General features: G+C 38.1%; 1 long non-coding RNA gene across 1 annotated transcript in view; it reads right to left on the bottom strand.

Annotated features, from left to right (window-relative positions):
• Positions 1 to 20576, bottom strand: part of LOC309634069 — a 36441-nt gene extending 15865 nt beyond the window's left edge. The window contains exon 1 of the long non-coding RNA XR_014247831.1: positions 13612 to 20576. This is a non-coding gene — a long non-coding RNA (uncharacterized lncRNA). The remainder of the gene's footprint in view (positions 1 to 13611) is intronic.
• Between the last annotated feature and the right edge of the window lie 4061 nt (positions 20577 to 24637).

Raw genomic sequence — 24637 nt, 5'->3', positions numbered from 1 at the left:
TACTGAGCAGAGCATGGTTGCTAAACTGCAGAGAAGCAGAATAGAACAGACTTAAAGAGTTACATGGCGCGGAGAAATGGAGCTTAGGACTACCAAACAGCCAGGACGTAAGAGAAAAAGATCGTGGAAAGAAAGGATATACAGAAACGAAAGCCCAACGATCTGAGCCAGTTTCCCCCCCGAAGCCATTCGCAGCTTGGTTTGAGAGACAGGCAAGCTCGGTGAAAAGGTAAGCATAGCTCTCATCAGTATCACTACGTGAGGGAGAAAAAAGTAAGAGCCAGTTCCCACTATGGTGGTGAGGTAATAAAAAATAGCCCAGGCTTTCATCTGAGGCCCCCAAAAGGTTATACTTTATAAGTAAGGGCAAACCAGAAATAGAGACCAGGCCTTATGAAGACTAAAACCCAGACTCAAATCAGCTTAATATCGTATTAGATTTAACTGATATACTATTATTCTCCTTGTCTGCCATACGCTATTAAAAACCTTCTCTGGAGAAAAATTATCAGCCAAAGCTTCCATAACTTTTCATATACAATTTCTAGCATTCCAATACAAATTAATACACATAAAAACAGACAGTGATAAAATAATATGTATTTTTAAAGACAGTCCCTAAGGGCCAGATATTGCAGTCATCAGAAATGGACTTTAAAATAATTATGATTAGTATATTTAAAAATTAGATGACTAGATTGGGAATTTTGCTAAAGAACTAGAAACAATAAAAGAAGAGTTCTAGAACTGAAAATACAATAACGGAAATTTAGAAAACGATAGATGAAATTAAAGATTAGACATAGCTGAAGAGAGGATTTGTGAGTCTGATCTGTGAATAAGAAAATAGGTCAGCAGAAAGTGTCTAGACTGAAACAAAAAGAGGAAGGGGGATGAGAAATACGGAAAACAGTATAAAGGAAATATAGACCTTAAAACAGTCTAACATAGGTGCAATTAGAGTCCTAGAAAAGAAGGAAACAGAAATTGAGGTAGGAGCAATATTTGAAGCCAATGTTCAAGAATTTTCCAAAAGTAATTCAAGCTTCTGATTCAAGAATCAATACAAATGACAAGAAGAAAAGCACGCCTTGCCAAATAGATAGCAAAACCCACTGAAAACCAATGACCAGACGAAATCTTAAAACCAACCAGAGGGAAGCAAAGGAGCAAAAATAAAATTGGCAACTGACTTCTTACCAGTAACTGCCTAAGTCAGAAGACAATGAAATAATGTTTCAAAGTTTCAAAACAAACAAAAAACCTAGAGTTCTACGTGCAGAAAAAAAAAAAAAAATCTTTCAAAATTGAAGGTGCAATAAAGATATTTCCAGAAAAAAAAAAAAAAAAAAAAACTGGGAGAACTTATCACAACAGATCCACATTCAAAGAAATACAAGCAAAGAGTTTTTCAGGCAGCAGAAAGGATCCCCAGATGGAGGAAGAGAAATGCAGGGAGATATGAAGGATATTGGAAAAGGAAAGGGAAGTGAGGAAATAGAAATAAGTATTTATTTTATTAAGCAATGAAACTACTGACTTCCAGGATTTAACATATATGAAAGCACAAAAGTTAAGAGTAAATAGAGCTAAGGTGCTCTAAGGTATCTGTATTTTCTAAAATTTGGTTAAAAACCACTAATATTAGATATCAATAAATCAAGCACGCCTAGGGTAATATATAAGATAAATCATGTATAACTAGTAAGCTAATTGAGAAGAGATCTTAATAATAATAATTAGCTGATGAGTCCAAAGGAAAGAAGAAAAAACAGCCCATATAATGGTGGACCCAACAGAACACAAATAGGTCTCTGAGTGAGCAAGTCGTAATTCGTCATCCCACACTTCTCTTTACAGCCCCCTTGGTTTCCCCTGCACTCAGGACAAAAATTCTCATTTGAGTTATTGTAAGGGAGACAGAATAGACATAGTTTTCTCCAAGGAACAGAACTGTGAATAAGTGGAGGTCCAAGTGATGTGGTATACGGTACCATCAGAATTAGGATACTTCAAATGAAATACATTTGCGGTGGAAGCAGACAATTCATTGCTCATTGAGATGATGGAGGCTGATACCAGTTAGCCACCTACTAGGGATATTGTGCACAGCATTTCTGCCTAAGTGGGAAATTGGAACAAAAGAGCTTTAAATCTCTTTTAACTTTGTTTCTATTCTATGCCCTATATAATGGTCTTTGCAGTTTAGTTTATACAAAGTAAACACCATCCATGGTAATGTTGATACTTTCCTTAGTCACAAAAGGTCATTATGGTATTCCTGCACTATTTTGCTTCCTTTCTAACTTTTTTAATGTCTGGTTTCCCCTATTTAATAGATGAAGTATTTGGTAGGAGGCTTTCCAGAACTGTGTACCTCCTTTGCTGCTTCCCCATCCTATAGCCGGGTGCCTACTTCCAGCCTATGGCAGGGACCTTTTCAAATGAATCACAGCGGCTGCCTAATTTTGGATAAATCCAAAGACTACTTTATTCTGATTGTGCGGCACAAGGCTCACAAAATGTTAGTTGATAAATGGCCTGCTCCATTCTTCCTGCCCATGGGGATGGGAGGGGGGAGGTTCTCTTGGCAAGGTGGATGTTTTGAGCACCGTTTTCTTAAGTAAACTTTATCACCCTTATCTGATGGCTGCTCAAGTATTATGGTAAAAATGATTTTTTTGGTCACTTCCTATGTCTTACCAGGGAGGGGATGTTGAAAGTTTACAGGAACAACACAAGCAGACACCTAGGGTTTTATGGGGATGGACATGCTGCCTTGTATGAAACTGAGTCAGGAAGTTGGATCTTTCTAGTCTTTGATCTTTTGTTTTCCTCATCCCTCTGACCCACTTCCACTGCCCCAAATCAAGTTCTCATAACATCCTACATGTGCTAATGTATTTTTACTTTTCTCATTAACTGCTCTTAAGTCCCCAGTGTCTGTCCTAGTCTATTAACCCGAAATACTGATTTGGTGTAACCTAACACACGCTCTAACTGGGTCACTCCCCGGCTCAGAACCTTCTGTTTCCAGAGGCATGAAGTCCAGACCTCCAGCCGAACATTCCAGACCTTTCCCAATCTGACCACCACTCACCAGTCCTGCCTTATCTGAGCTCATCCTTATCAAATTATAGGCTTCCCCAAATCCAGCCCCACCCCATCCCAGCTTTTGCTTATTCTCTTTCCTTTTTATCCTCATCTGTAAATCTTCCCTATATTGAAAGGAGAAGGAGAAGAAGAATGTGCCAGGGGATGCTTTGGATAGAATTCCTGCACGTGGAAGAAAATTAAAATTGGGGGTGGGGGAAGGGATGATGGAAGTTTTAGGGTAAAGATGCTAGGAAGAAAATTTGGATACATTTCAGAGAAACATGGTTTTCATATTTAGCCTAGTATAAAAGCATAAGGAATCGATTTCTGAATTATCTGCATACAGATGTTTGTAATCACTGTTGATTCAGATGCAACTGAACAATGAATAAGCTTTTCTTATTATAATCACAGCACCTAAGACAGAAAAGCAGGCCTTTCCATGGTGCCCAATACCTCGCTGGTTAAGTGCTTATCACATAGTTAAGTGCTTTTTTACTTGCTGGTTCACCTGAACTGTTTAGTGGTGAGGGGTGATCAGTCATAACCCGAAACGGCCCATCCACCGTAGGGCTTTATCCCTGACAATTCTTTCTTTGTGTTCTAAAACGTCTAAAACAAGTCAGGCACCAGGGTTGCTGGGTTGCTTTGTCTCAGCATCATTTCACACACAGGATGACAGAGTCCTGCTTAGTCCCTGCTTCCCATTATCTTTTTCATCTAATTACCAGTTGTGGTGAGTGACTAATGAGGATTGCTGAACTCCAAGCAAGCCTATTTTTCTTGTCATTGCTGTAAAATATTCAAAACTTAAAAAAAAAACAAAAACTAAGCAGAATAGCACTATTTGGAGAGCCCTACACACACAGACACGCAAATGCACAACTTGATTGGGTAGGAAGCCAGAAAGAAGAGAAATGGCAGATTTCCAATAAAACTTTCTCATTTTTTAAATAATTCTTATTGGAGTCTAGTTGATTTACAATGTTGTATTAGTTTCTGCTGTATAGCAAAGTGAATTAGTTATACGTATACATATATCCACTCTTTTTTAGATTCTTTTCCCATATAGGTTATCACAGAGTATCGAGTAGAGTTCCCCGTGCTATACAGTAGGTCCTTATTATCTATTTTATATATAGTCGTGTGTATATGTCAGTCCCAGTCTTCCAATTTATCCTTCCCTCCCCCTATCTCCCCTTGGGAACCGTAAGTTTGTTTTCTACATCTGTGACTCTATTTCTAAGACTTTCTCTTTTAATAGGCTCCTCATTTTTAGAGGTTTCTAAGGCAAATGCTAGTATCTTGTTTCATGGACCTCTTCTTGGCTCCTTAAGCATTTTATAGAAAAGGGAAGAGGCTGAGTCAGCCCGAGTAATTCTCAGTCATAAGCTTCCCTGAGTCCACCCCTGCTTGTGTTCTCCCCCTTTACACTGAAACAAAATGTAAATAAAGGGGAAAACTAGCCCTTCTTTAAACTCTCCCTTGTTTAACTTACAGTCAGTCAACCCTGTTGTGTTTCAGCTTATTTGTGACAAATCTTACTTTAATGACATTTCAACCTGCATGTAAAAAACTAAAGCAATAAAGTACTTTTCTATTCTTTCCTGTCCCTCTATCTCAAGAAAGAGACAATCTTGCTTTACTTTAATTTAGTGCTCTGTTACAGTCTAAACCAGTCCTTTCTACCCATAGAAGAGAAATTTGTAAGGAAAGTTAAATAATTTTCTTAGGGCTCTGAAGTAGGATATTTCCTGAGTGAATTTTTAAATTTAAGTTACATTTAATGTTGTAAATTCCAAGAATATTAATAGATCTACCTTCAGTTCACATACGTTTATTGAATAACCTCCTTGTTTCAAGCACAGCCCTAGAAACCAAGCAGCCAAGGATGAATAAGTTATGTGTCTGCCTTCAAGGAGCTCACAATCATGTTTGGGAAGCAAACATGTAGAGGAAAAAATTACAATTCCATGCTATAAAGATTGTAACAGATTTCTGTACAAGGTGGATGGGAATATTGTAAGGGAAACTCTGCTTGGGTGTGTCAGGGAAGGAGAGACTTCATAAAAAGGAGACACTTGAGCCCAGCCTTGACAGATTTTTAAGAATTTGGAGGAAGATGTTCCAAGGAGAGGGAAAGTGCATAATTGGTTCAGCAAACTAAAATCAGTTCCTTATGATTTCAGCATAAAACTTAGGGTTGAAAGCTGGTGTAAAGCATCCTGTGTGTCATTCTAAGAGGTCTGCACTTTATTTTGGCAGTTGGGGACCTTTCCTGGACGTTGAGAAGAGGGAATGTGGACTTATTTGTGTTTGAGAAGATGAGCTTGGGGTGGGTTCAGAATGGAATAGATAAAAGCTGACCTGAAAATCTGCGTAACTAAGTGGGAAAATATCACAAAATTCCATAGAAGAGATGATAGAGGCTTCAGTACACGCAGTAACCATAGAGATGAAGAGGTAAACACAGACAGGGGCACAGTTAGGAATCAGAATCAGCAGTGCCACGTGAGAAATGAGCAGTGACAAGGAAGACAACTCAAAGTTTAAAAAACTCACAAAGTTTATAAAAGCATCATCAGTCACTGAAATGCAACGGTAATATCAGCAACTTTGAACCAGAATCATTCTTTTCAGCACAGTTTGAAATTGATTATTTCCTCCATAGCCACATGAGGCAGGGCTCAACTATCAAATCTACTTATTTTTTTTTAAAATAAATTTATTTATTTATTTATATTTATTTTTGGCTGTGTTGGGTCTTCGTTTCTGTGAGAGGGCTTTCTCCAGTTGCTGCGAGCGGGGGCCACTCTTCATCGCGGTGCGCGGGCCTCTCACTATCGTGGCCTCTCTTGTTGCGGAGCACAGGCTCCAGACGCGCAGGCTCAGTAGTTGTGGCTCACGGGCTCTAGAGTGCAGGCTCAGTAGTTGTGGCACACGGGCTTAGTTGCTCCGTGGCATGTGGGATCTTCCCAGACCAGGGCTCGAACCCGTGTCCCCTGCATTGGCAGGCAGATTCTCAACCACTGCGCCACCAGGGAAGCCCCCTACTTATTTTTAATAAATAGGGAAATGGACAGATCTGGGAAAAAAGGATGGCAGGTCAAGAGTGAAACAGTGTCTCATCACTCCCATCCTGGAGAGGTTTTCTGATTCTCATAGTTACTATTATTAGAGATGATAGTGTCTCCAGTTTGTGTTTCACAAATTACATTTCTGCAGAAGAGATTCTAGGGAAAAACATGAGTTTGGGCTCTTGGTTTCAAGAGAAAAAAATTATAAGGACACCAAGGTGTCTTCCAGAACTCAAGGGCAGGAATGCAGCTGACGGCGGGCAGGAACACCTGGGATCAAGATCTCCAAAATATCAGCACTGCCCACTTCTTCTCATCTATTTGAATCTTCTCTCTGTTCCTCTCTCTGAAGACTTGCTTTTATCAATGTCAGATTTCATTTTCTCTGAGGGCATTAATTATTTTTCAAAGAAAGGACAAATTATAGATACTGGGATTCTCTTAAATTGATATTCAATTTACTAAAGTAAAAAATTCTAAAACTTAGTTTCCCTTAAGCCCTTAATCATATATATATCTATATACATCATATACTTGTATTTATAAATTTAGTAGAATTTAACAATAACTTTCAAATTGGTCTTTGACTGCTCTTTGAGTCACTCAAGTTACAGAACTCACTAAACACGCAGGCTTCTCACAAATTAGTTAATTTAATTGCCTTCAACATTTTAGATGCATTCGTAAGATTAATACATTTGTTGCCTGATCTGACAAGTGAAGTTTCCCCCAAGTACTTTCTCAAGTATTTATACTACTGTAGTAAACCTAATATATTAAATTCATAAATATGATAAATCTGAAGTCCCCTCAAGCATCTCAGCAGTCTTTACAATCTTAGGAAAAAAGTCTCTCCTGTTTTGCAACATACATCCCAAGTTCAAATCAGTTCTTTAATTATGATTTTAAATTAGAATTAAAAAACCTCAACTGTCAGATTCTCCAACAAGCTAAATGTGGTAGCAACCTTTAAGCTGGCCCCCCGTGACCCTCCCCTCCTGGTGGTATTCACATTCTTGTGCAATACCCTCCCCTTGGAGGGCTGGCATTTAGTGACTTCTAGTGGATAGAATGCAAGAGAAGTGATGCTATGTTACTTCCAAAATGAGTTTATGAAAAAACTGCCTTCTGTCTTTGGTGACCTCCTACCTCTCTTGATCGCTCACTCTGAGGTAGCCAGCTGCTGTGTTGTGAGCTTCCCTATGGAAGACCCATGTGGCAGGGAACAGAGGGAAGCCCTCAGGCAACAGCCAGTGAGGAGCTGGGACAATCAGATCAACAAACCACGAGGAACTGAATCTCGTGAGCAACCAGCTGAATGAACTTCGAAGCAGAACCGCCCTCTCCCTGCCCTCAGTTGAGCCTTCAAATGAGACTGCAGCCCCAGCTGACACCTCGATTGCAGCCTTGAAGAGACTTTGAGGCAGAGGTATTCAGCAGAGCTGCACCTTGATTCCTGATCTACAGAAACTGTGAGATAATAAATATTTGTGCCTTTAAGCCACTAAGTTTTGGAGTCATTTGTTATAAACATGTATTAGTCAGGGTTCTCCAAAAAAGCAGAACCAATAGCTTGTGTGTGCACGTGTGTGTGTGCAATGTGTACACAGAGAGAAAGAGAGACAGAGAGAACTGGCTAATCCAAAGGGCAGACTGATCAGACGGTAGTTCCAAAGAGTTCACGCTGCAGCCTTGAGTCCAAAAGCAGTCTGGCAGGGAGCATGTTGAGGGTGGGGTGGTTGGCAGAATTCCACCCTCTTTAGAGGACCTCAGTCTTTTCTCCTAAGGCCTTCAACGGAGGCCCATCCACTCTATGGAGGGTCCTCTGCTTTGCTCAAAGTCTACTGATTTAAATGTTAATCATATCTAAGAAATGCCTTCACAGCAACATCTAGACTGGTGTTTGACCAGACAGCTGGGCACCATAGCCAAGTCTCAAGCTGACATATGAAATCAACCATCATAGCATCAACAAATAATTTACATATATTAAAACTATAAATAATTTATTACCAAATATGAGCATATTTTTCCTACCTTAATACCAAAGTATGTACTTAACCATGTCTATATTTAACTTTAAACCTCTTCAAGGAGATTGTTTTGTTATTCAGAGAAGAACTGGTATTGTCATCTCAGTGTGTCAAGGTTGCTACTGACCTGTGTGATTTGGGGTCAGGATGAAAGGCCTGGGGCAGCAGACATACAGACTGATACCGTTCCTGCCTCTGAAAGCAGGCTTCAGACATTCCTTTAGCTTATATTTCCATCTGATTTGGATAAATGGAATTTTGCCACCTGAGGCTTTAGCTACATTTTTTTCACCACTTAATCAGATTTTGTATTTTTTTGTTTGTTTCCTTTTAGATTTAGGTATATCTGTTGGAGCTTGCATATCCTTCATGATTTTGTTTGACTCAAATACCACAGTAGTAACTGCATCCTGGCTTGTCCTGTCCACAGAGTAGAAAATATAGCCACTAATAGCTCCCATGCTTCTACCTTTATACCTACATGTCTGGCATTCTGAAAGATATTAACTTCATTTCTATTTCTAAAACTCTTTTAAGGATTCCAGTTGATCTGGTTCAGGTATGTCCTATCCAATGAAAAAAGACACACAGCCAGGGCCAGATAGGCAAGGGCCAAACATATTACATTCTAAGCTTGGCACGTGATTTAAGTTTCATCTGAACAGCATGTTTTACTCTGTAGTCTGTATTAAGAATTCGAAAAAGTAACTTGCTGGGATAAGGTCTAAAAGCAAACAAGGAATGATCCTACAGATAAGAATTCTAGGCACTAGAGGAAGATAAAGAGGTACTTTTAGATGTAGAGACTCTGGTAGCCATAAAGTTGGGGAGTGGAGCATGGCTGCTCTAGGTCTACCTGTCAATACCAAGCAGAAAAATACTTATTTGCTGCTTTCTGCTACCTGGATTGTCTTAAATATTTGAACATGATGATCTGAAAGTTGAAGACAGGTTTTCTTCTTCCTTTTCCCTTCACTGTAATAAAGTAAGAGCTATCGTAAGGACATCACATTAAAATTTCTAACGATTGATTTTTAGAAGACATAGTAGCAATAGAATCAAGAAGAGAAATGAGAATAAAGGAAATAGATTCCTAGGCAACTCTTTAAGCACTGAATGGGTTCTTTCCTCAGAATTACCTTTGTATAAATAGGAGACACATACATGCCCTGCATTCAGTCTCAGGATGGGCACATAAATCTTACAGCAGTTATGTGGAATTCATAACTTTGGCTGGCTACCATCTTTTCCTCTTAAATTAATCATATGCGGCATCTCAGAACTTACCCACACGGCTGGGGGCTAGAAGTGTCATTTAACCATGTGCTCCTTGGAATCTCTCACATGATTAAGTATGTATATCCAGTTCTAAGAAGGAGTAAAGATTTGGTTACTAGAGTAGAATGGAGCTTTCTTCAATCTTGAGAAATAAAAACGAAGCTGGAAGAATCAGCCTCCCTGACTTCAGACTATACTACAAAGCTACAGTAATCAAGACAGTATGGTACTGGCACAAAAATAGACATACAGATCAATGGGACAGGATAGAAAGCCGAGAGATAAACCCATGCACATATGGTCACCTTATCTTTGATAAAGGAGGCAAGAATATACAATGGAGAAAAGACAGCCTCTTCAATAAGTGGTGCTGGGAAAACTGGACAGCTACATGTAAAAGAATGAAATTAGAACACTCCTTAACAGCATACACAAAAATAAACTCAAAATGGATTCGAGACCTAAATGTAAGGCACACACTATAAAACTCTTAGAGGAAAACATAGGCAGAACACTCTATGACATAAATCACAGCAAGATCCTTTTTGACCCACCTCCTAGAGAAATGGAAATAAAAACAAAAATAAACAAATGGGACCTAATGAAACTTAAAAGCTTTTGCACAACAAAGGAAACCATAAACAAGACAAAAAGACAACCCTCAGAGTGGGAGAAAATATTTGCAAACGAAGCAACTGACAAACGAAGCAACTCCAAAATATACAAGCAGCTCATGCAGCTCAATATCAAAAAACAAACAACCCAATCCAAAAATGGGCAGAAGACCTAAACAGAAATTTCTCCAAAGAAGATATACAGATGGCCAACAAACACATGAAAGGATGCTCAACATCACTAATCATTAGGGAAATGCAAATCAAAATTACAATGAGGTATCACCGCACACCAGTCAGAATGGCCATCATCAAAAAATCTACAAACAATAAATGCTGGAGAGGGTGTGGAGAAAAGGGAACCCTCTTGCACTGTTGGTGGGAATGTAAATTGATACAGCCACTATGGAAAACAGTAGAGAGGTTCCTTAAAAAACTAAAAATAGAACTACCATATGACCCAGCAATCCCACTACTGGGCATATACCCTGAGAAAACCATAATTCAAAAAGAGTCATGTACCACAATGTTCACTGCAGCACTATTTATAATAGCCAGGACATGGAAGCAATCTAAGTGTCCATCAACAGATGAATGGATAAAGAAGATGTGGCACATATATACAATGGAATATTACTCAGCCATAAAGAGAAACGAAATTGAGTTATTTGTAGTGAGCTGGATGGACCTAGAGTCTGTCATACAGAGTGAAGTAAGTTGGAAAGAGAAAAACAAATACTGTATGTTAACACATACATATGGCATCTAAAAAAAAAAAAAGGTTCTGAAGAACCTAGGGGCAGGACAGGAATAAAGACGCAGATGTAGAGAATGGACTTGAGGACACGGGGACAGGGAAGGGTAAGCTGGGACGACGTGAGAGAGTGGCACGGACATATATACACTACCAACTGTAAAACAGATAGCTAGTGGGAAGCAGCTGAATAGCACAGGGAGATCAGCTCGGTGCTTTGTGACCACCTAGAGGGGTGGGATAGGGAGGGTGGGAGGGAGACACAAGAGGGAGGGGATATGGGGATATATGTATACGTATAAATGATTCACTTTGTTATACAGCAGAAACTAACACAACATTGTAAAGCAATTATACTCCAATAAAGATGTTAAAAAAAAAAAAGAAAGGAGCTTTCTTTGCTGAACTAGATATGAGTCACATACAATTTTCCTGTTTGACAAGCAATTAACTCAATACCTCTGTTTTCCTGTTCATTTGTCAAAAAGTTGAAAGAACGCACTCCACATAAAGGAACTTGGTGAATAATATTTGGTTACATACTTAGAATTGATTCCACTTTGGCAAATTGCCCTCAGATTCTCTCTGGAAATGTCCCTCACTCAGTACTCCATCCGCCACGCGCTTTGGACGGATGGACTCCATCCCAGCTCCAAGCTATATTATTTCTTCCCCACTTAAAACAAAGGTTGGTTCAATAGAGGCTTTCACCCAAACCCAGATCAATCAGCATTTGGTTTCTTCCTGGCCACAGTGATTGGCCCAACCAGAGTAAATCTCAAGACTTTTATTAAATGGTTATAGGAGTGACCATCTCTCTCCCCTTGGATGTGAATCAAGTAACATGTTGCCCTGGTTGTTACTGGCAGCCATTCTGAGAATGTGATGGGAACCAGAGTGAGAATGGGATGAAGCCAGCATGCAGAGGAGAGCACAGCCAAGGGAATCACAGAAAACTGGGAGACCGCCTTAATCAAAACACACCCGGACTTTTCAGACATGGGAGCCAGTAAATCTGTTTTGTTATTTATGCTAATTTGTGTTGGAGGTCTGTTACTTACAACCAAAAACATCCCAACTAATACATAAATCATCTGGGAAGGTGGACTTATCCAGAGAGCAAATACTAGAATACAGCAAAGGTTAAATTAATCACTACTGTTTATTTTCACTCACTGCAGCATTTCATGAATTCAAGAATATTAGATGGAAAGAAACTAAGTTTATCAGGACCAAGCACTCCTTTGATAGTATATATATGTGGTCATCAATTCAAGTGCTTTTTAATAAATGTTGGATGCCAACTTTGAAAGTCTTGTTTGAAAAATATGGCCAGAAAGGGGAGTGCACCATTGGGAAGTTGCTTCATCTAATATGTTCTCTCTACTAACCAGCTTCTCTATTCTATAAAATACCCAACATTAGTCATGCTTTCAAAGATAAAGCTTTGAAAGATCTTACTATTCAAAATTATAATCTTAGATGGGCAAAGTAGGGGCAATTATTTATTACTTAACAACTCAGCAGGCATTACCTTATCAGATTAGCTCCAGCAGAGAAATAACCCTCAGGAAATGGAATACAAACGTTATTAGGTGGAGGAATGGGGTGGAAGAGAGTTTTGGATCTTGCGAGCCTACAGGGGAAAGGCAGGTCTCAGGGGAGACCAGATCATAAGGAAGGGGTGAGGAAAGAGTAGTAAAGTGACAAAGAGTATTCAAAAACCTAACCTCACTTTCTGTAATTTTCTCCAGAGCCAGTCTATGTAGAGAACGTTGATAAATGATATCTTAATATTTGGACTATGTATGTCTATATTTGAGTATGAGCCCTGACACCAACAATTGGCAAAGTCCTAAGAACATGTCCTTGAAGTAGAAGAGGGTTCAAGCCACAAACCTGCTACAAACAAACTGAACCAATGCCACATTTTTAAACCTGAGGCTCCGCCTCCCTACCCCCTTTCCCCACCCCCTCACTTCACCTGATGCTGCCAGTCAATGACTTTCTTGGCAATCTGTCCTTACAAGATATTGACATGATTTCTCTGCACTTTCCATCCAAACTGGAAAGGAACCAGCTTTGCGAAAAACTTCTACTTGTCTCACCGGACAAAAAGCAATGATTAACTACTAGAATTGCAACCAGACATAGTTAAAAGCTAGTTCAGCTTTCATTGAATAAACTTTGCTTTTCCAAAAGAAATGGGGTCCTTCTTTTTCCTTCCATTCTGTTATCTATCCACTACATCTTTAACTGCCTTTTTGTAACATATCAAATAAACGGTCATTTGATTTAAGGGAGGTTTCCAAATATTTATGGAGTAGCTTGAAAGAAGAATGTCTATAAAATCAGTTTGGGAAAACCATTTTTTTCCCTACAGATAAAAGACCTTAAAAAAAAATGTTTTAATTTCTTTCTAACCAAAAGAGAGAGAGAGATTATATTAAGGTATAAAACTACAACCTGACCACTTGGTATTGAGTTAATATTTTATAGAGAAAAATGATAACAGTAACAAAACTCTCTGGTGTGTAAAATTAGAATATTAAGAAAAACTAATGCCATGTACAATTTTTTGGAAGTGAAAACTCCTGTCCTATATAATCTGGTTTATGGTTTGCTTTCAGGAAGAAAGGTATACCATTCAAGCCTCATTTGAACCATGGTACCAATTTACCAGTAGATTAATGTCATATCGTCTTATTTTTGAGATTCTGACCTTTTATTTTGTTTAATCGGGAAATATTTAAACTTACACTGTTTAGGCTTCTAGGTTTCACATCAGCTGGTTTGCCAGTAGCCTGTTCTCCTCCATAGGCGTTCTGGTAGAAGCCTGGTAGGATATCAAAGTTTATCAAGCCACAAGATCCACAGAGTCTAAATTTTCCCTCATTTCTCCCCAACCCACCCACTCCCACCCTAGAAATTAGTAATGCAATCCAGAGGGGAACCTTGAAGTTACTAAATCAGATAGAGGGCAGCAGAGAATCCTAGACTCAGCAGAAAGATCTATTTAAATTGGTTTATAAATCTCTAAAAAAAATTTCTAAGAATGATGCTGAAAAATTAATATTTAGAAAGTTCGTTAGTACACCATTCTCATGATGGCCCCTGTGATCAGTTGATAATTATACTTTATTCTTATAGCCAAAGAATCTGAATCCAACTTCTAGAAAATACATGAAGTAGTTATCAGAAAGAACTTGAAATAATGGTATAAGGCAAACTGAGGAACTTATTTTTTATTTCCCTCTGAAAATGTCTACCTCAAAGATAGAAGCTTTGATTGTGTAAATGACAGCCTTAAAATATGACATTTGCTAAAATCTTAGAGAAGTAATTCCTCAGTATGACTTCTAACCTTCAGTATAGTCATATTTCCAAGAGAAAAAAAAACAAAAACAAAATACAACTACAGAAGTCATGAGATTTTATACGGAAAAAATACTGAATACATTTAAATTAAAAAAAATAATTTATTACTCTTACCTTTCTAGCTACCCAAACATCGGTAGACAACTTCTAAATCCTAAAAAACAGATAAATAATAAATGTAGCTCAACGGCAACCTTTAGGTTTTGAATATCTAAATACTCCTGTATTTTCCTACCGTGCTGTTCTTGGATAACCCAGGTACCTACCTTCTTGTACTTCTCCTCTGGCTTTCTCACACATTTGCAAGGAAATGGACCAAAACATTCATTAAACACTGGGAAAATTAAGCTCCAGAGGAAATATTTTAGGACTATAGCAATGGGTTTTATTTTCTTATTCTAAAAACAATAATGATAATATCTTGTGTTTAAAATGTCTTTCTTTGAAAGCATTTGAGCATGTTGTTTTTGTTTGTCCTGTTAATAGATTACCCACTGTTCCCATGACATTCTTCAAGCTACTTGACTCACTGGTAGAGCTAAGTCTAGAACCTCAGCCTCCCACATGGATGTCTAAAGTTCACTCCACTAGGTTATATATTGGCCAATTCATAAGGTAGCCACCTCAGACACAGAGTCCAAAGGCCTCTGAGTAACAGCAGAAGGTCACAGCAATTAAGGTTACTTTCCTTCCCTCTGGGTGTGAGCTCTGTTCCTTCATGACAGAGCTAATTTTGATTTTTAAAATCAGCTCCTTGCTTTTCCCTGCATAATTATTATCTAAAGAAAGAACTGTCTTAGCTGTTGCCTTGGGGTCTAACTTCAAGTCCATCACTTGCTTAATATGGCCTGAGTCTGCCAAATACGTTTTAGTACCTTTCTTCCTACACAGATAAGCAAGAGGACCTTAGCACAATCCAGGCCAGGAAGCCAGGTCTGGGTTAGTAATGAACGGGAGAATTTCCATTTACTATAAGTAACTAATTTCTTTCTACCTTAATTTTTTTTAATATAGAAAATTGGGTTAATCAAATTAATAATAACTATCTCACAGGATTCCTGTGAATTTTAAAGAGAAATTATATATATGCCATATATCATATATATATATATATATAACATAGTATATGTAGTATATTACCTATATGTATGTGTAAGTTTCATGAGTGCTCAAGTAATTTTATTTCATTCTTATTTTTTAATTTGTATCATTTATTTTTATCTTTATTAGCATTTATCCCAACAGGTCCAATACTGAGCTCAGAAACACCAGCTGGCCAGGTCAGGGGCTGTCAGGGCCCCAGTGCAGCCTGCGTAGACCTTTACTCCTACCCTGCCCCGCCCCTCCCAAAACATGATTAGGAAATTTCGGCAGAATGACTGTGGTCATCCTAGCACATTTACTCAAAGCTGAAATTATTTGTGAATAGCCTGGCTGTTCCTGAATCTAAATATATATAAACTGTTGTAAAACTCATTCATGAATTTTTCTATTGAATTCTCAGAATATTTTCAAAATATGGGTGTTTGAAGATTATGTGAATATATATTCATATATTACATGTATATATGTATTATATATATATGTGTGTAATATATATTCAATAAAAATGTGAAAGAAATCTCCATGTATTAAATTGTCAAGAATTAAGAATGTTCAGCAATAATGAAATGAGTATGTTTAAATTACTGCATGCAGAAGATGATTATAAAAGAAAAGAAGCATTTGTTTTAAAGGTTAAATGGATTTCCTTTCAATATTTCAGTGTTAAATATGGCTTCATATACTATGCATAGTGTATGATACTGAACTTTTTAGTTCTCCATTCAAAATACATATATCTAACATTTTCCACTCCATTTTTTCTCTGGAAACACTAGTTTGTTATTTTTAAATTGTTGATATAGCCAAGATGGAACTGCAAAATCTTTAACTAAGGGCTTTTTCAGTCTTCCTTGTTTAAAGTGGATATTGTAAAACAAAAGAGCAAGTCTATGAAATTCATATACATGCTTTTGCTAAAAGATAAAGTCAAGAGGCTTCAAAAATACTAAACTTTATATTGAAAAGGAAAGTTTGAATTTTTAGGAGTTCGAAGTTCTACGTTTATACATTTATTCCACATAGTATGTATCTGGATTGGTGCATGTCTGCCTTAGGTAAGCCGTCACAGTCTTAACTTGCTTATTCATACTGTTTCTTTCCTCTTTTTTTTTTTTTTTTTTAGTTTTAACTTTAAACATAGTTTTATTGAATTGTATAGCAAAGACTCTAGGACACTAGCTGTTTGCAAATATATTGGATTTGAGATGACCTCAGAGGCTAGAGCTACATATAATTCAGACTGTGCTAAATCATATAAACATTTCAGTCTTTGTTTAAAAAAAGGTCATTTTTGTTATATGCCTTTTTTTTTCTGGGCAGAGTGCCTTCACCTGCCCTGTTTTCTCCTATCAGTCTTCTTTATTTACATAACAGTTTCCTTCAACTTGTAACTTACAAGTTGACTTGACACGAAGCCGTTTCTTTCTGGATCAGAAAAAGAAAATACGTCATGTATTCTTCTTCTTTTTTTATTAAACCATCTGGACATCTGGAAGCAGAGTCCAAACCTGTCAGCCTCGCATGTTATAAAGCAAATATGCGCTATTCTATGGAGGAAACGAAAACAGAGGTGTTCTTTCCTCATCTCCCCACCTCATGGAAAGAAGTTTAATTTCTGGGAATTTCTGTGACAGACAGTCTGTACCAGAGAGGAAGGGCACAGCAATTATCTAAAGAAAACCAAAAAAACACAGAGTTTCATCAAACACCTCCCAGATCTTCGAGAGTTTGCTCAAACTCCATTTAATTTCTGACAGAGTGTTTAGCTATATAGAAAGGGAAGGACAAGCTTCCAAGCCAAATGTTCTTAATGGATGCCAACTGAGGGAGAAACAATGGTGTGTTGTTTCCTCGGCCATTCGGTCACGTTTGTACTATAAGACTTAATAAATAAGGTGTGTTTACAGCACACAGTGGCTGTGAGACGTGCCAGGTGGCATGTTAAATACACTCATACTTAGCTAAGGTGTTCCATTTCCTAATCTATGTGTCTCAAAGTAACAGGGTCACACCCTGGCATGGTGCTCTGAACAATTAAAAGCAACAGACAGACACTGGAGGTAACACAAATCAACCTATTTCAGTGTTTTCAGACAGCTGCTATTACACAACTGAAAAAAAATGCGTTCTTGGGTCCTCTGAGACTTAAAGGGACATAATATACATGAATCGTTTAGCCCACTAAATCCAAGGCTCAGTTATCAAGGTTTCAAAGAATCAGTCATAGGAGCTGAAATAGCCAATGCCCTTCCTTCTCTATGCTAACATAGAATTATTCTCTATGAGAGAATCACATCCAATCTTAAAAACGCAGCATTGTTTTTATATAAAGCTAATGCTTCCCACTCACCAACACTATTTTCATAAACAGAATAGTTTTACTTTGTACGAAGCAATGGGTCTGTAAAGCATTCATGTCCACAACTGTAGCATACATAGACAATGATCTGGTACTTAACAGGCTTCTAAAAATGCCATTCAACCTTATTTATCTGGACAATTCTATGATTCTCAGAGTTGACCCAGGATGATTATTCTAGTCTACCACCTGTCACTCATACAAAATAATAGTGCATACCAAAACCAAACTTGAAGATGCTTCTCTTGATCTCTGTGGACTGACAGGCTGTCTTTTCCCACCTTTCACCTTGGTCAAGAGACTAGTTTCTTCTCCCCACTACTCCCACCGCCATTTCTAAGATCAAAGAAGCATTTGGGATTCTCTGTGACCCATTCTGCAGATTTGTCTGTTTTATGTCACCTTTTACTTGTGAGAAGCCTTGTGGCTGCAGTTCATGCTATAAAAACAAGACTCAGGTTTAGGAGAGCCTAGTCACACGCTAAACGCTCTTGCCAATATTTAAAAAATCCCCTCATTGTCTATAGCTTCCCTTGATAGCTGGACCCACACCTGAGTGGCAGGTTAAGTCTTGTAGATCTCTGAGATTTTAGGCTCCCTCAGGCTAGATTTCTAGAACTTGGAGGCAATTTTGAGAAAGCAATTTCAAACCTTTGCTCTAAGAAAGAACTAACAGAATTTCCCATTATAACTATTCCAACATGCATCTTTAAAGAACCAAAGCCAATGGATTTTCATCAGGCTCAAAGAAAATATTGGTGCTTTTCAAAATCCATCAGAGTTCCTTTACAACCCAACTCTTTTCCTAGGCAAAAGTCTCTGGCTTATATTCAGAACTTCCATAGACTGATTTTTAAATCACAGGTTGATGTGTTTTCATTTAAATGAAAACTTCCCACATTTGCTATAGAACAAGATTTACCATTATCGCTGGATGTCTGCACCTGAAAATAAACTTTATTTTAAGCCACACCTTTCTGTGAAGTTTGACAAAAGAAGGCAGCAGATTTGGAAGGTTATGAATTCTGTCATGGAACTTGATTCATGGCTTCTAATAAAGATATTTTAATGCTCCTGCCAAGTTCAGCAACAAGGCTTGCCAGAACGTAGACTCTCAAGTAAGCCTACCCCTTAATCTTGTGTGAGAAGAGAAAACAAGCCCAACAGCAACAAGGGTTGGATATAAGGTTCGTCTCTATTACCTTCCCCAGTAAAGGTCAGCTGTGCCCCCCCCAAAAAAAACCATATCAGTAATACCTGGCAGTGTTCAGAGTCAGCAAGAAGAGGGGGGGCTCTGATCAGTTGAGTATCTATCTACACAGGAAAGTCCCATATATTAACCCTCTTAATATATGTGCTTTCCCCATTAAACAGAGACAGCTTTTGGTTACCCAAGTTAGTTGGGGTGAGAAGCATGGGGGAGGGAACAAGACCAATCAAAGTGACAGGCAATAAACTCAACTGTGGTTGGCTTTCGATTTTGTTTTTGTGCTTGTGTTGGAATACGGGTGTGTCTGGCATTCTGGGAATTTGCATTTCAGACAAAGTAATAAAAAGACCATAGAAACCTAACTCAGAAAAGCTGGAAAGTCATTTTCGCTCTCCATCTGCTCAGCTTCTGGTTACCCCATTCCCTGCTGGGCAGACAGTCATCTCCACTTCTCCAGTTATTATCTGACTTAATTAAGTGAAGTGGCGTATTTCTTGTTTCTCAACTACAAAATGAAAGCACAATTTTCCAGGGAATGATGATGTAAAACTTGAGCAATCAAGATATGACGGTTTCCTAAGAAAATCAGTGGAATAAAATCAATTTGATTCTTGGGAAATTGTAACTTGCCACACATTTCAGAGATATGTAGCCTAATGCACTTGATAATTGCATACATTTTGCAAAACAAGATTGCTTCTGGAACTTTTACCTACCTCCTCACACACATCCCCCATCTCTGAGACTGAGACTGGGACAAACATCCAGGTAGTGACGCAGAAGAATAAAAATCCAGGAAAAGCCAGTGGGAGATCTGTTGCCGAGCAATGAAACAGGGAGCGACGACTCAAGAACATCTTTCACCTGGAAGTAAAAACCCTCCCCAATGCTGGGTCAATGACATTACAAGATAAAAATATTTTACAATTTATTTAACCTACACATTTTTCTCTTTTCCAAGAGGTAAACACATATATTTGGCAGGTGGAATAAACCAAATGTTCCCTTGCACAGATACTGCCATTTTTGTGGCCGCTTAAAAAATTTTTTTTAATGTATGATTTTGATGTTTTACAATCATTTCCCTAACGCCAAGTCCTTTGAATTACTGTTTGGGATGAACTGAACAGAGTGCACAGATTCCTGAAGCCTGGAAAATTGTTCACCAGAAAGCGTTTTATTTTAGTCAGAGTTGTCTCAGGAGGACAGATATCTCTAAACAATGCGAATTCGGGGACTTGGCTGATATACCGGATATGGAAAATCATGCTCTATCGCCAAGTTTCAGAGATCTTCGCACAATATCTAGATGATTGGATTATATACATGGCAAATCAAAGTGACAAATATCAGTTATACAAATTAATTTCTTAAAGGTATCTAATGATGGTACATTCTAAGTTAAAAATTAGAAATTCATCCCTTTTCTAAAATGAAAGCAAAAAGTTAACATTTCTTGTTTTATCAATCCATGCAAAAGTAAACAATATAAAATACTGTTAAATTGTTAGACCCTACTAATATTATAATTGATGCTTTCAACTAACATCTTTGTTGTAGAAAGTGATAGTGTATGTTAGATAAGCACTCACAAGGTTATCAGTAAGATCCAGCTTGACTGGCATTTTTACTCAATGAAAAAAATTTGTTCTGAAAAAACAGGTTAAGAAAAACAACAGGGGCTTCCCTGGTGGCGTAGTGGTTGAGAATCTGCCTGCCAATGCAGGGGACACAGGTTCGAGCCCTGGTCTGGGAAGATCCCACATGCCGCGGAGCAGCTGGGCCCGTGAGCCACAACTACTGAGCCTGCGCGTCTGGAGCCTGTGCTCCGCAACAAGAGAGGCCGCGATAGTGAGAGGCCCGCGCACCGCGATGAAGAGTGGCCCCCGCTTGCTGCAGCTAGAGAAAACCCTCGCACAGAAACGAAGACCCAACACAGCCAAAAATAAATAAATTTAAAAAAAAAAGAAAAAAGAAAAACAACAGAAATGGGGAAATATAATTGCATATTCATAAGCCAACACTAGACAGAAAATAATCAAAAAGAAATGCAAGTGCTCTCTGACATAGATGGCATAAATAATTACTGAAAGTATGAGTCATAAACACAAAGTCAAAATAGATGAAACAGTGTGTATAAAAAAGATAGATACTTCTTCTATGATGCATCTAGAACTTACTGTGACAGACATTAGAAAAACACATTATATAACAAAAAGGAAAAGATGGTCATTATTTTTCAAAGGATTTGAATTTAGTCATCCAAAGGGTTATGTACAAACTACAGATTGTATACTATTTTTTTTAGAAAATACCAGTTTAGATGATTCTTTCTTATATCCTTCAGTATCATTACATTGGAATAGCTGCACTTAAACTACAAATTTACACAGTAATAGGGCAATCAAAGCTGTATGTAATTTCAAATGACTTACTCTGGACTTTGGAATGTATTATAGGGCTTTCAGCAGGTTCACAATCCCCATTATACTTTGTATTTACAAAAAGAAGGTTGTGGGCAGAAGAAATCAGAGATTAGAAGCAGGAGAAGATTCCAATGCTCCCTTTCTGGCTTGAAGATGGCGGGTGGTGTGTCAAGGAATGCAAACAGCTTGTAGATGCACAGAGCAATCCTTGACTGGCAGCCAGCAAGGAATCAGGGACCTCAGTCCTACAATCACGGGAACTGAACTCTGCCAACAATAAGAATGAAGTTAGGAGGTGGATTTTTCCCCCAGAAAAATCCAGATGACAACTCAACTCAGTCTACACCTTGATTTCAGCCTTGTGATACTCTGAACAGAGAACCCAGCCATGCCACACTGGATGTTGATTTACAGAACTGTGCTAGCTGTGGTCCTTTTGTTCCATTATTGCCCAGGGAGCCAAACTGTTCATTTAAGCATCTTGTCAATTCACAACCCTGGGAAACAGAGAGTCCTCATCATGTCAATGTTAGAGGAAGCAAACAAGAGATTAGGGTCTGCCTCTGAGGCTATACAATTTTTTATCTATTTGAATAATGAAATACTGACACATTTTCATTAAGTTTGTGAGCTGATTTGGTGCTTTAAGTATAAAATTGAAGTTGATGGGGAAGAAATAAAATGGAATAGGAGTTGCATAAGAGAACCAAGGAGAAAAACAACAACAACAACAATAGAAACGAAACACAGGGTTTGAGTGTGACTGAAAGGCTCTGAAGATGAACCATGTTTTTGTTGTCTTAAGAAACTATTGGTGCTACTTCCTTTGAAAGTCAGTGGTGCTATTATTGTACTATTATTGGAAGTTTAATATTTAAAATAGTTTGTGGCATAAGCAAACTGTAATTCTTTACTCACTAACAACCAGACTCTACGTCTAATTCTAATATTTTCAAAGTTAGAGAAAAGAAATTTGAAATAGTAGGTTGAACCATTGAAACTGTGAATACATGACAAGTTACGACCTACAAAAATGAGTCTCATATGGTTCAATCTAATAGATTGTTAGGAGAATATTAAAAACGTGACATGACTATAGCCACATAATCTTGGTGAAAAGAAGGCTGAATAGTGATTGAACAACTGGTAGGTCTCGCCATTGAGGACATTAAAGGAAAAATTGGGCTTAGCCTTTAAAGAAAGGACCTTTACAATTTACATTTACAATAAAGAATACTGGAGAGAGGGATGCTATTTACTGTAATTGGCTACCTTTCTTGCAGCTTTTGAGCAAGATAGAATATTTCTGTGTGGCAACAGAATATTTTAAAGTAAAAAATATTAATTTTTAGTTAAAGAAATAAGATTATATGGTTTGCACATACATTAAATGACAGCATAACAAGATAAACCAGAACATTTTGCCCCATAGGAAGAAGGTACTATATCTCAGAGAACTCCCTCTAAGCTCTTCCTATGTCCTGTTGACCAAAAAAATAATGCAGGAGGCTGCAAATAAGAAGAGTTTATTTGGGGTATAAATAATTGCAATTCAGAAGGCACAGATTCAGGTAACCCTGAAAGAGTGTTCCGGGGAAGAGAAATAATCAGGGGCTTATAAAGACAAAAAGCCACGAGGTTGTTAAAAGTTGACTGGTGAGAATTGTGTTTGTCTCCGATGTGAGTCAGGAAATATTTATCCTTAGGAATCACAAGTTACTTTAGGGTAGGGGTCTGATAAGTACATAGGCTGTTCCAACGTATTTTAGAGTAAGGGTCCAATAACTATCTTGAGTTTCTGGCAGATGTTTTGGATGACATCATCAGGACAGTAAGTGGTCAAAAGGTCAGATCCATCCAGGCTGAGACATACATAAGTCACACATCATTAATGGCCTCCTGGCTCCATTTTAGAGATTCTTTTAGCAACACCAACTCCATTTTTATTTCCCTTCCACAGTCCTTTTGTATCTCTGCCCCATTTTTTATTGTCCCAGGCTAGCCTTCACGGTAAGTCATTTCAGAGATGTCCAAAAATCAACGTAGAATACTTTTTTCCCCTGGCATTTTGTTATGCCAGCAATGATAATCCCCTATCTTGGATTAATCCTATGGTTTCCATCGTTCTCATACCCATGACGGTTGATTGTACTCACTTAATATCATGCTAACTAAATTCAACCAGGCTTAAATTAGTTAGCAATCTTTTCTTCATTATTTCCCCTAGAGTCTATTTTAAATAATTTTCACATTCCTCAAATTCCTAGTATGTCTTCTACACCCAAACCCAGAGGCTATTTCACTGAAAAGGTTTAAGTCATTAATAAGCTTGACTGACTTCCTCTTTTCTAATCTGAAAAGTTTACCTTATTTCCTCCTATTCACTTCTTCAATTTTGTCACAAAGAAAGAAATACCCTGCTCCCATTTTCAAAACTAATCCCTTCACCTGTCCTAACAACCCCATTTTCACCTGCCTCTCCTCCCTCCTTATTTATAAGGTATCTGTTGAATCTCAAGTAAATTCTTCCCTGATGGCTTGATTCCAAGCTACTTCACTGCCCTAGTTTTACTCTGTCTGAATGGTATTCCTAGGTCTCCCTCACAGGCTTTACTCAGTCATTTATTCTTCAATGAGGGATTTCTTAGGAGATTTCTTTTGTATTATCATCTCTCCAAATTCCCCACCTTGGTGTCTTCACGTCTAGACACTCTATTTTATGTACTTCTTCTGCATAAACTGCCATGGCCTTTACAATGAGCTTTGTTAAGGAAAGCAACTCTGCTACTGTCACCAAACCAGCCTGAACTAGGAGAAATGGAGAGCCTAAAGTACCATCAACATGAGGTAGCTTCATATCTCTCAAACTGTTGGCTGGCCCCGCTTTCTGCATAGCTTTAGAAAGCCTGGTTTCAGACCAATACTTTTACAACCAGAGCATCATACTTGATAAAAATCCTCAAGTTCTTACTGGTTTATGGTTAACCACAGGGAAAGTCCCATCATGCAGTTAGTTGGAAAAATATTTTACAATAATTATCTAGAGAAGTTTGTTTGAAATGATAATGGCCTAGGTTAGACAATCTTGGAGTATTTTATTGAAAATTCTTGTGGCTAAGATGGTCCTTTAGCTATTCATGCTTGAAGTTTGTTCCCAAGTGAAAATGCCTTGGGTCACTTCCCAAGAGACCTTGATTGTCCACTTGAGCTGACCAACAATGAGAAGACATCTCATTCTAAAGCTAGTTCCTCAGGAGTCTTCTCTTTCTGTGGAACAAGCCAGGTTTCTATCCTTCCCCAGTCACCCC

This window comes from Balaenoptera borealis, assembly GCF_965194805.1.
Source record: "Balaenoptera borealis genome assembly, chromosome: 8".
NCBI lineage: Eukaryota > Metazoa > Chordata > Mammalia > Artiodactyla > Balaenopteridae > Balaenoptera > Balaenoptera borealis.
This window is presented reverse-complemented; position numbering and strand designations above follow the sequence as displayed.